Source organism: Ochotona curzoniae, unplaced genomic scaffold (assembly GCF_017591425.1).
Source record: "Ochotona curzoniae isolate NIBS_2020 unplaced genomic scaffold, NIBS_Ocur_1.0 scaffold_4701, whole genome shotgun sequence".
Taxonomy (NCBI): Eukaryota; Metazoa; Chordata; class Mammalia; order Lagomorpha; family Ochotonidae; genus Ochotona; species Ochotona curzoniae.
In genome coordinates, this window is record NW_024467122.1 from 6,001,821 (window position 1) to 6,015,892 (window position 14,072).

Consider the following 14,072-nt stretch of genomic DNA (forward strand, 5'->3'; position numbering starts at 1 on the left):
CGGGGCTAGTCCCAAGCGTACTGAATCTGTCCTCCCTCTGGGCCCTGCCACATCACGTCTGGTTTGTCTAATGCAATGCTGATGCATCCGCTCAGGCAAAGCTGCAAGAGTGAGGTGCCCACTCACCTGGCCCTAGCTTCACTGCTTTGATGGTCATGAAAGCAAGTCATGAGATGGGGCTGGGGGAACGGCCTTCAACGTCTTTCATTCATTCTGATGCACAGAGCTCCTTACTGAGCAGGAATCAAATTTGGATGGTTTTAGATACCCGAAGTTGTGAAGGACTCGCTATTTCAGCACGACTTGGGCAATGCTAACACAGAGACAAACTCTAGAGCTGCCATCCACTTTCTTGGGCAAAAGGGAGGAGGATGCCACCACTGAGCAGTTCTGTAGTGAGAAGCAGTGACAAGGACCAAAGGAGATCCTTTTAAAGTTCAGGGTGTGAGAGATGAGAACAAAAAGTAGGTGAGAACAGTGTTTTCACTCACGGAGTGGAGTTATCCTTCACCATCACTTGGGCACAAAATTAGTAGTTTACCACTGCTGCATACACTTGTCTCCCAAGGGGAGAGCTGGGCACTTTCTTTCTAGGAAAGAAAAAAAAAATATTGACCTTTTTCTATCACACAGACAGACCAGCAGCAATTTAACTGTGATTCGTGCAGCCCATCCCCAAGGACATCAGCTGTGCAGGGGAGAATATTGATTTTTCTCCTTTTTAAAAATAAACTTGCTAGAATAAACATAGTGAGGATGGTTTAGCTAGGTTTGGTTTTTAATACAGAAGTAGGTTGAATGTTTTTCATTTTTTTTAAGTAGAGGATAAATTACAGAATTGGGATTATATAAAAGGGTTGGCGATGTTTGAGCTTTTGGACAGCAAATCCACCAAGAATAGCATACTATCCCTTTACTCTTGCATCCTGGGACCTCAGCTGCTTTAAATATAGATGCAGGGAAGTCTCTCTTAATGAACTTCTTGACTGCAGCTCTGGGCTGTATAAGCCGGGCACATGCTTCACTGGGGAAAGAAGGCGTCTGCAGGCTGGGATGGACCTAATTGCTCTTTCCAGGTGTCTGGTCCAACATCCGGCTTCATTTGTGCGTGTTCAAATGCACAGTCAGCCACAAGGCCAGCAGACTCTGAGAGTGCTGCAGCATCGAAAGAATTCAAGTGAGATGGTTGCATCCAGCAGGTAGAGTTCACAACAGGAGCTTTCAAATGAGCTCATTCCCTCCCACATCCTTCAATTGAGGCAAACAATTTCCAGTGAGAAACAAGCTCCACACATCACAGACATTCACTTCTCACATGGCTATTTCGTTTTGCCACATGAGCTTTCATTCTGGTTCACCCCAAGCAAAAGGGCACTCTCTGAAGGGCCATGTAACATTCACTGGGACCTCTCAGGTAGGTAGGCGATGCACACCTTTCGCATTTGTTTCGAGGAAAAGGACCACAACCTCTAGGTAGCAGCTACATTTCAAAACACAGTCACGTCTCACATGTTTGCTTGATTTCCTCAAAAAACCAACCAAATAAACAAACACCTCATTTTGGGAAGTAGCTTCTCTCACACACAGCCAAGGTAAGGTCTATGATGTTGATCTTAAACATATCATCCCCCTTACCAAGCTAGAAATAAAGCTAGAAGTACTATAGTTCAGTTATAATAAATGTTTTCCTATGCTACTGAACCTACTTCTAATTCCATATGAAAACCAAAAACTGTCCACTACCTAGATGAAAAAGCCAGAAACAAAGGGAGAAGACAGCCACACAAAGCCCGTACAAATACGCCAGGCAGCAAAACAAGGCTCTGGTGTTCCACAAACCTTCCCAGTATGGGATAATTTTCTCCTTAAAATGTGGCAGTGATTGGCTTTGGAAAGAAACACTGGCTCAAAGCTAGTCACCACCACTTCTCAAGCAGCTGATTAAATCCACATCCAAGCCATTTCCTCATCAGGTCTCCAGACCCCTGTGTACCTCCATGCTCTATTCATTCAGTGCCTCATTCCATCCAACCAGCGTCAGCCACTGTACCACAGAGCCCATCCCTTATCCAAACTAACCCATCCAGAAGGCTTCCTTGAGCCCTTGCTAACACCACTTGCCTTACCACACAAAAACTGCCTGCACAGCTCCAGCTCACTGATACCCTCGTCAGGGGCTAACTCAGTGGTTGTTCCTGCAGCATCTTCTTGTTCTGAGCTGTCACTAACACAAAGCCCTCCATTCCAATTATCTGTGCAAGTATCTCAGTATCACAAGGACCTTTTAAATCATTTACAGCAGAAGAACTGAGCAGACCCACTTCTTCACACAATCATCTCCCGAATCATACAAGTCCCAGCTCCATAGACATCTGGGCATTGCAAACCAATTACAAGCTTTCAAACTGCTTCCTGGGGACTGGCTAGGATGGCTAAGTAAACACTGACCATAGCCCCTTGCCATCCACATTTCTCACACACAAAGTGATCATGTCTGTCTCCACCCATCTCCCTAACTTAGTCACATAGCAGGTGCTGAATAAGGGCGTGTTGAATGAATGAAATGCAGAGGTAAAAAATAAACATAGAGAAAACAGCATTCATTCAAAAGAAGTTCGATACACATTTAGCAGCTGTCAGTTATGGTCCAGGCATCGGGATTTCAGAAGTGACAATAACACTGTGCACTTTTATACCTACGAGGCTATGAGCAAGGTGCAAGTATTTTAACTCAGTCTTACCATGAAGCATGCCATTCAATGGTTGTGCAAGGATCAATTGTGAATGCAGCATCCTGTGCCCTCTCAGGAGAGATGGCCATTCCCTTTCTCATGCCTCAGTAGCATGCATCACACTGTTACATATCCACATGCTAATCTTGAGCTCTCTAAGGCCAAGGACCATTTCCAATGCATCTTCATCTCTCCAAGTGCACTTTCCCAACCCCTTCCCCCCTTTGCTTAGTGTAGCTTAGTACTTAGCAAGGGTGCAATAGGTCCTGGATGGATGAACAAAGGCATGAGTGTGTGCGTGCTCCTGTGCAGATGCTGAGAGGTGATGGGAGTGGATCGCTAAAGTAACAGTTCTCAGCCCTGAGTGCAGATGGAATTCCCCGGAGGACTCATGAACACACAAGTGCTGGCCTCCAAATCTGCTTCGGAGGAAAGTGTGGGAGGAAGCCTGAGAATGGGCATTTCTCACCAGCTCCCAGGTGAGGATGCTGCTGTTGCTCTGAGAAGCACACTGCAAGAACTCCTGCTCTGTGTGTCCCACACCATTTACTCAGAGACCAGGCAAGAAGACAAAATCATGACACCAAGGAGGAAAACAAGCCTATTCAAAATATTCTATTGTGTGGCAGAGATCCTAAGTGAGAAATAGAAATTCAGTAAAGCTTATTTCATTGGCAACTCTTAAAGTAGCTGAAACAAATCCCAGGAAAAGAAAGGATTTATCAGAGCTGAAATCTCAAGTACAAGGACCATGCATCCATGTGCATACCCAATGCCATGTTACAAGAACTTCCATGTGCTTTTTCATAATGGGCTCAAACTGGATACAACTCAGTTCCCATACTAAGTAAAGTGAAGTAGGCATCCACAGGAGGACTATCACACAGCACTTTTTTTTTTTAAAGAATCACATCACAATTCAGTGACATCAGTGAGCATCACAAAGAACACATCCTTATGAAGTCTTTGGTACAAACCTCAGAGAGACAAAGCTAAGCCATCAGGAAGTCATGGCGGGGTGGGGGGACAAGAAGGTAATAGGAGGGAACCCATGGGAGTTCCTGGGGTGCGGGGATGCATCATGAAATAAGCAGGAGTACAGGACATATTCATTTTGATGGCTCTGCAGAATTTTGTTATAATTCTAAACACAGATTTTAAAAATATAACAGTCACCAAAGGCATCAGGAGGGGAAGTGTGACTGAAAGGCAAGAACTACAAGTGAGGATAAATCTGAGAGTCACTTCCCTGAGTCAAGATTGGCCCAGGATCCCTGCAAGAAGATCAGATGCCAGGGCGCTTGCCCAAAGAGGAGCAGGGCTCATTCTTGGTGGCATATTCCAAGCCAGTGTCACAGATCCTGCAAGAGAAGTGATCAGCCCATCCTACAATGTTAACATCTAAATTAGCCTATAACATGAGAACCACACCTTGCAACACATGTGGGGGATGACTCAACTCCAGAAATTTTATAGCAAAATTGCCACCAGCTCAGCCTTCCTCTCAGCTGAGAAGATTGGAGAGGCTGATGCCTTTGGGCTTGAAACCCTCCCCTCTAAAATGTCTTGCTCATCGGATGCCCTACCTTCCTCATTCTACAGGAGAAAAAGGTCTTACTTAAGTCTCAACTGAGAAGACGGCTCCTTCTTTTTAAACACAACTGTTCTGCTCTGCTTTCACAAACTACGAACGAGGCAGACGTGGTTCTCCTCCATCCTTTTCCTGGGAAACCAGACTGTGCTGGGGCCGGCAGGGCTACTCACCGGGAAGCCCACGGACTCCGCAGGCCTCTGGTAGCGGGGGCAGCAGGGCAGCCCTCTAACTGATCTGTTACAGTAAGTGGTCTAGACAGCGCAACTAGAACTGCTCCTTTTTCACACTTCATAAACCTGTGCCTAACTGCAGGTGAGAGCAGTCATAAATATAAAAACCACCGGAGCGGAATGGCCTTTGATTCTTTGTTTATCACAGGCTAATTAAAACACAAGCTGAACATAACTCAGCTCTTTAATGGGGGTTACCAGATACGTTGTAACTTGACCCTGCTCGGTATGAAGTCTGTGTATAATAACTATAATTTTTTATTTAGTACAGCAGCCCTGCCATAGTGGAGGGTGTGTCTGTCTTTTGATTACAAGGCCCACATTTTAAGGAGGAGAGGAGAAAAGGGTGGTTAACTACTGAGAACATATTCTCAAGGCATTGAGACTATGATTAATACAAGCCTGTCCAAGAGTGAATTCTTAGAAGCACTGCATACTATACTTATGCACTGTGCCAAAGATACATTTTCCCTGGAAGTATAATTACTGACTTTGAAAAGTCACCTTTCATCCTAGGAACCCCCACTTCTCTCCAAAGCATTAGAGAGTCACTACAAATTACAGTGAGAGTAATGGCTTGGACCATTCAGCCATCACTGGAGAGGCATTGCAGCAGTGCAGAGCGGCAAGGTCAGCCTTACGGGGCAGCCCTCCTTAGTCAGCAAGCCATGTGGATCTTGTTCCCGCAGGGTGACCCTGGAGAAGGACCAGGGAATGATGAGCCTCTAAAATTGCCTACCCACCCTGCATCTGCAAGCACACATAAGAATCTGGTCTGGGATTACCTCAGATGAAGTTTCTTTGGGGATGCCCCCACCCAGTGGGATTGCAAGACTCAGAACTCTAAGCATGGAGAGAATTGCAGGTTCCTTGGTTTGACCATGGAGTCCATGTGCCAGAGCTGAGCCTCCTCAGTGGCTCACGTGGAGCAGTGGACAGCATATCCAGGTGCACATGGGGAATATGGTAGTACATTGGAGTCTGCAGAGGACATCTGGTACCAGAACAGAGGACAAAACAAATTGATCAGCTATCCCAACCAAGAGTTGGCAGTAAATCTGGGCAAGTGGAGACGCGAAGGTGGACCATGTCAGCCAGTGGATTCTGAAGAGATCTCATTGTGCTTGGAGTGGGGAGATTGTCAGCAACTCACACCATTGAACTATCAAAACCACTTGAGCAGTGCCTTCAGAACATGTCCCACATCGGGGACCCTGGGATGGTTGGGAGGGTGGTGTGGCTTCTCCCTTTATCTCCCCTTTTTCCCAGATACAGGAAGAAAAAAGGAGAATGTGGAAACAATGTTCTTACCTATTTCCTGTAGCCCTGATCAACTATGTAAAGATCATCAGAAATCAAAAAAAAAGAAAGAAAAAGAAAAAAGCTGTTCACCACCTAGCCAGCTTTACAAATGACACTTTTAAAACAAATGTCTACCCAGTCCTGTGCAGGTTGCCTAGCCCACTGCCACAAAAACATGGCCATTCAAGACACATGATTAGAGTCAACGGGGCTGGGAGGAGCATTATTTCATCCACCAGACACAGGACAGCAGCCCTGGAAAGCCAGGCGTGGCTCAGATACCTTGCAAAATGTTTGTTTTGTGGATTCCCTAAGCCCACCTCATCAGGAACATCCCTGATTTCCCTCTCTGATTCCATATTCAACACAGCCCCCCATGTCTGCTAGTCCTGCATGCTTTCTCCTGACCCACCTTCTGCCATTGTCATCTACTCGGTTATCTCACTTTCTAAAACAAAGTTTAGAAACCAGGGGCAATTTCACATCGCCCCCAACAACAACCATATGCCATCAAAGGATGTTTGATGGTATTTAGAAGACACTTTTGTGGTTGCCCAAGTGCAAGATTGAGGAGGTTTTCTGTAACTGGTGGGGAAAGGCCAGTGCTGCTGTTAACCATCCTGTAACACACAGGGCAGTCCCCATCATAAAGAACTAAGAGTTCAATGTCAGCTGCACCAAGGTTGTTTCTCAACACATCTCAATGCCACACAATCAGGGAGATAAAGTACAGATCTTAACACACAGCTCTCTTACTCAAAACCCTTCAAATGTCATTTTTCTTGGGCTAAAATCCCAAACTTTGGGGCATGACCCCCAAGGTCCTTTCCCATCTGTCACTAGTCTGACTTCTTAAGCTCTTCTGCAATTGCTTTCACTTACCGTGCCCCCCAACACACACACACCACCACCACCACCACAGGCCACGCAATGCAAAAGTGGACCTCAATGTTCTTTCACTTAACCAAATGCCTTTGTCCAAAATGTTCCACCTAGATTCAGCAAGAAGCTCGCCCACCCTGAACAAACTCTTCTCAGCCTAGACCAGCATCCTCCTAGAGGTAGCCTAGGTTGCCTACTGTACTTTCCATCACACACTCCTTTGCCTTGACGGTGAGTCCCTGTCAGGCCCTGTGCGTGTCCTGTGTGAGTAATGTGGCAGGTTTGCAGAGGTCAGGGATACACAGTACCCTATCACATGGGAATTTGTATCTGGAGGCATTTAGATGTGGGCAACTCGGACAAGCAAAACTTTGAATTTTAAATAAGTATAATGTTCATATTATATTAATTAAATCAGTATCCCTGATACTTGGGAAGAGCATTAACATTCCATCTGATGCCATATCCTCTTTATATGTACATATTACCAGTATATGCATGTATATGCATACATTAACATACATGCACATACACCAACACATGTGCACAAATAGACACACCCACAAACATACACAACTCCTATACAATCAGCCCTAAATTGAACACATTTCTTTCAGAAAAGGGTCTAACCTCCTTTGAAACAGTTTCACATTTGGCAGGACTCTTAGAAAGAACTTTTCATTTCCAGCCCTGACGTGTCAAACCAACTCTTATCTACAACTTAGTTCCAGCACCTTTGGCTCGTACAGGACAAAACAAACCACTTCTTTAATGGGCAGACCCCCAGTGCTCAATATCTCCTCTTCCTACTGTCTTTTGTCCAGTGTTTGTGCCACTCTCTCTCTCTCTCACTCTCATCTGAATCAGTTCTATCTGCTCAAATTCCGTCTTGTGATGTCTTTGGAATATTTGTTATCACTGCATGGTAGGCTACAAAACCACTAGAAAATCTTTGAAGTATAATACTGGAATATTCATTAATTCTTGCAATGCATATATGTTTGGACCCAGCAGCTTATTTTTCCTATATTTTATCCTCCCATGAGCTCAAAGGTAAATGAACAGGGATGTTAGCATTACAGCACTATTTCCAAAGACTGTAACATTCTTTGTAGCTCTCTTTAGAGATTCATAACCAATAGTTCATCTAGGTAACAGAAGGTTCAGCCACTGCTAGAAAGAGTAAAGTGTTCCTCCACATGCTGAAGCAAGGCAGTCTGCAGAAAATGGTCTTTTCTCATACAAACATCAAACCAAGGTGGCTTTCTTACTCCCCAGATTAGAACAGAGATGAAGAAGAGAAGACAGATGGATATCCGAAGGAAGAGAAATCTCCTCTCTTGGCTTTCTCTAGTCTGATTCACTCTCCTGTAACATAACTAGACCATAGAAAACAAACCAGCAATGAAGATGTCCACTGGGCAATCAGGAAAGAACCACAATACTAAAGAGAACTGTATGGTTATCCTTTGAAAACAGTAACTTTCTTGGGCTATGTAGAGAGGCTATTGTCCTCTTTGTTAACTAAATTTGCTCTAATTAGTGCAGATGAACCCACAGAAGGACTTGTGAGAGAAGGTAAAATGGAAGAGATGAAAAGTTGTGTGATATATGCAATATTTCTCTAGAGGAAGATCACTTCCTTGAATGATAGAGTAATCTTCATGAACTGATACACCAAAGATCATGGATTTTCACCTGGTTAACTAGGAGCCAACCAGCAGTGCACGGCAAGCCAAAATTGAGATTCACAAGTCTTCCTCCAAGAGCATGCCACAAACTGGATCTTTATCATTTTCATTAACTTATTCACAAGTTATTAAGAACTGAGAGATTATTCTTTGTATTATTTTTATTTATGTCTTCAAAACACTAGCTAGAAAATAAGTTTCCGAGGCACGGTGCAGTTTTGCACTGAATACTCATGTTGTTTGATGGTTGAAGTCATAGTTTTAGTACCCCAAGAATATTGAAAATCTGAATCCTCGTGCATGGATTGTTGTCTGTGAGATTCAGATAAACTTCATTGGTTTTCTTCTGTTCCCAGAATGCCACCATGTAGCCAGCCCATGATGTGTGGTTGAGATTACACAGATTATAGAGTCAGAGACCAGGGAGTTAGAGGTTGTTTAGACATAGAGTGAACTCAATATCGAATCTGCTTTCTTGATGTCCAGAAGTGGGATCTCCCTTGAGTTACTGGGACTTAGATGAGAAAGGAAGTGACTGAGGACCACAGCATCAAAGACAGAAGCGAGGGCAGGGCTAATGATGTAAATCTCTCAGGACTCACTCACCCGGTGCTGAGGGCATTCCACGGGGCATCTTCTCTCTGTGAGTGCAAGTGTGCATGCTTGCATATGCATGAATCGACACGTATACCATGTGTACAGTGCAAAACTTCAGTTATTTTTTTTTCTATTTTCATCACTTTCCTTCTTTTTGTTTTCCTAGATAACTATTTTTCAAGTGTGTTCCTCCCTGCAGTAGGAGCGTGGAGACAGAAGGACACCACCCAGTGGCTCTGAACTTTCTCAAGCCCACACACATGGACAATGAGGGCCAAACTGTTTTAAAAACAGCATCCATGTTACAGGCATGTGGGATGGTTCTCCACAAGTTGTGTGTTTACCTGGGAACTAGAAGGAGGTTCAAATCTGTCTCATGATGTCTCTATTCCCATTACCCTACACACAGAGATGCCCAAGATGTTATGGTAGACGAGGTAAACGAGACAATGAATGGATGGATGGGTGAGTGACACTCATTACAAAGGTGCCTTTACAGCCCTGAGGACTCAGACACATTACTAAAACACCCTTGCTGATAGAATCAGCCACCAGCTCACCAAGAATGCGTGGGAATCCTGTTAGGATACTAGGATTGGAAGGTCATACATTCATCTGTGGAAAGCCTCCTAATTGTAAATTGTGCCTTTTATCTTAAGCTTCAGCGTAATGTTTTGCTGGAACACAGGAGCTTTAGCTGGTGTGAACTAAAAGACTGGATTTTTTCCGAATTATAATCAACACTTCTCTCAAACTTCTTTCTGAATCTGCTTAGTTCATTCCATTGAATCCAACTACTGAAAAGAATTTATCTAACCCCTCAGCTTTGACCACCAACCAACAACATCATCACGTGTTCTGATTTGTCTCCAGAACAAAACCTGCCAGCAGTCTGAGGGTGAAGCAGTTTTCCTGTCATGTTCGCCCTGAACTCGCCCAGTTAAATTGCAACAGCATGGGCCTCCATAATTATCTAATTGTTAGTGTTGTACCTTTACGTAATTTATGATGTAGCATTAAAGTCTGACCCTGGGTTTAAAATGGAGTGCAGTACTGCTGACATCCAAGCTCAAATTAGTAGGTAAGCACCCAATTAACGATTATGTTTCTGAATTTTGGTTTCCCTCTGACCACACTGCTACGTTAATCAGTTTTCTAAGCCTCTCACCTTCTCCGTAACTAACACCCAGTTCTCCTGCTTTTTATGTCTCTGGATGCCTTGTATCCTCATAAAATTCTCACCAAGGCTTCTGTCCTTAAGATCTTTGCCCAAGGCAGCTGTCTAGGGGCCAGCTGGCCAGCACTGGTGCCCGTTGGAGGCAAAGCCAAACATCACCTCTTCTGAAAAGAACAAATCTCTGCAGAACTCAGATTTTGCCAGTGGAAAAATGGAGGAGGAAGCCCCTGAATGCTAGACCCTGCCCAAATCCCCACATCTATCTGACCAGTGGGGAAGGGGAAAAACCACAGGTGGAGGGGACCTGCTGGCATTAGTACCTTTTCCAACCTAATGTCTCCTTCACTCATTTCCCCACCTCCTGGATGGCTCTATTTCCTCTACTCTTTGGCACCTTCATGCAAGCAGCAATACTGCAAGACAAAATAAGGGTACACTTGTACAGACAGAGTATATCATTACTTTAACCTCAGTAACTTTGCAAAGAGGATGCTTAAATGTTTGAATACATAAATGAGCATCTCCATGGAGAAACAACTGGATAATCACCAGGTACAAGTGCAATTGTCATTCAGACCATACCTCCTGCTTCCCTTCCATTGTTCTCTCTAGGATCTATATGACCTGCATTTTGACTCCTGCTTGGTTCGGTCCCAAGTGATCCCACCTCGTAAAGTCAGAAGAGTTACCCCACCAAACACACAAAATTGGGACTGAGTTTGTAATCTCAATGATCACCTTCCCTCAACTACGCTCCAACACAAGTCTAGACTTGCCCTGTAATCCAGATTCATCAACTTGCGTACATGACGTGCCAGCCTGGTCTCAAATGTCCGTGACATCAACTTGCTATGTGACCTTCCTGTCCAATTCAAGTTTCTTCTAACAACATTGCCATCTAGAACCCTAGCCAACACTAGTAGCCTTCAAAACTGCATCTTATATCTAATCAAATTCACTCATTACTTCAATATATAAATCTCAGTGTGGGAAAAAAATCAATAAAATAGTGAGAGAAGGGCTAAGACCCCTTCTAAAATGGTACATTCTGAAATCCTATTTGGTATACACATTTTGAAAACCCCGAAGACACTGGAAGAACAGGGATCCAAAGAAAGGCATAATCTTGATTTCCCTGGGCTCCCTTTCTTTTGCAGTTGTCCAAACTGGTCCCACACTCACTGAGTACAAAGTGCATTTTCTCTGTCTTCTGAAATCAGAAGCAGGAAGGTATCCTTCCGCACATTATGCCCAGGATACAGATTCAGTTAAGTTGGAAAGCTGAAACAAAACTCTGCTCTCAGCCCTTCAACATTTTTTCCTTTCTCCTGACCAGACAGACCTGCCTTACGAGTTTCATGTCACAGAGATACTTGTTTGGACTTTCCTGAAAGCGAGGATAAAAATGATCAGAATATGAGAAATTCAGCTGAATACAGACTTGAAATGAATACTGTAGTCACACAATATTTAGGGACTATATTCCAAAATTAACTCATTGCAGAACGGATCTCAAACTTATAAAATTACCTCTGCAATGAAGCCCACCCAGATAAGAATGTAAGAGTTGCTTACATTCTTTTTTCAGAGTTGCTTAATGGCATACAGATATGGAAACTGCAAAATAAGCCAATAAATGAAATGCTTCTAAATGTAATAGATGTAAGATGTAGACAGTCTTGGAAATGTCACTGTATGGTGAGACAGGTGTCTTCAGCATTTGCTGAAAACAAACAAACACTGCAGCAATCTCAGCGGAAGAACCACAAAACCAATTAGGAGAGTGACACTCCCTCCCCCACAGCAAGGAGAGAATGAGGGATTAGCAGGAAACCCTGACAAGAGGGAAGGGTTGGGCAGCGCCATTGCATGACTAGTGGGACTCTTCAGAGGAAAACTGTATCATCTACTATCTCTACAGGAGTTATGCACATGTGCACAGCAAATTCTTTAAAGAAGAGTCTGCTTCTATGAACAATAAATATTTGTAAACAAAACTAGCAAAGCAAAATTACCTTTCAAATAATGTTAAAAAGAACAAAACAAGAAGGATGACACTACCTGACTTCAAAACATGCTGAGAAGCTACAGAAACCAAAACAACACGATTCTTACATAAAAACAGATACATAGACCAATGTGACAGAGCAGAAAGCCCAAAAACAACAAATTTACCCTCAAGCTATTTTCACAAAGGTGCCCCAAAAAATCGTGGATAAAGGACAGCCTCTCTAAAGAATTGTGCTAGAAAAATCACAAACAACAACAACAACAACAACAAAAAACAGGTCTTATCTCACACTCTCTCCAAAAATCAACTCAAATGGATGAATGACTTAAATATGAGACTAAAACCTATAAAAGCTACAAGAAGAAACATAGGAGAAATGTTTCTTGACATTGGTCAGGACAATGAATTTTTGAATAAGACCCCAATGCATTTTTTTCCCAAAATTTTCACAAAGGAATATTTCACACATTATTTAAAATGATAATTATACAGAATGATAGGTATTAACTCATTTGAGCTATTCCATAAAATGTTTATATTTCAGAACATGTACACAGTATTTAATTTTTGTCAATTAAAAATGATTTAGGATCCAGCACAGTAGCCTAGTGGCTGAAGTCCTCACCTTGCATGTGCCAAGATCCCATATGAACACAAGTACATGTCCCAGCTACTCCACCTCCCTCCCATCCAACTTCTTGCCCATGGCCTGAGAATGGTTCAAAGCCTTGGGAGCATGCACCCACATGGTAGACCTGGAAGAAGCTCCTTGGGGAGCGAATCAGATCTTTTTCTCTGTATATCCTTCTCTCTGCATATCTGCTTTTCCAATAAATAAATAAATGAAAAAAAAATCTTCAGAATAAAGAAGTAAAAAATATTCTCAAACTCTATACTCCTTGAATTCCCAACATAGATATTACCGATGATTTCACAGCGATTTTTTTAAATTTATTTTTATTTGAAAGACATAGTTATAGAGATAGAAGAAGAGACAGAAGATGTATATATATATATTATAGTGTATATGCACACATACAGAGAGATAAAGCTCTCTTCCATCCACTGGTTCACTCCCCGGGTGATGAGAATGGTCGGGGTTGGCCCGCTTGAAACCAGGAGCTTATTCTGAGTCTTGCACATGGATACAGGAACCCAAGGACTTGGGATAACCTTTGCTGCTTCCCAGAGGATAAGCATGTTCCTTCACAATTCATGAACTAGAGGGGATGGGCAAAGAGATGCCATGACCACCAGAGCATGGATATGAGTAGGTAGCAATGAGGATCAGAGGTCACCTGGAGCCCCACTGGCTTCACTTAGTCCTCTCTACTTGTTCTGTAAAAATCACATTTTCCATGCCACCACTGCACAGAACCAGCACCAGCCAAAGATAGTCAACAAAGGTACTGACTGCGTCCTTTCCGTGACCTGTGACTATCATTGAAACAAAATTGCCATGGCCGACACTCCTGCTCCCACGATGCACCTGATGCCATATCACTTCTGAGCCCTCCAAAAACTGGGAAGGAAATGGGAGGTGGTAATTTAATCTGAACTGTTTTTTCATCCCTGATCATCTCCTGACTGTCCAGCTCTCGAAAGAAAGCATGTTTTCTCAGCTGCATGGAATGCTGGACTTCCATTAATCTGCTATGCTTTAGTATCCATTAGTGAGCATTAATCTCACAGAATGGCTTTGGGGCACAGATCCCATTCCTCTCATCTTTTTAAAATTTTCTACCATAAAAAAAAGGTTTAATTTTTTTCCTTGTTTGTCTGTCTACCTTGACAGATTTCAATGTCTTTCACCAGGCTGGATTTAGAGTTCCTTTTGGACTCTTCTTACAAAATGC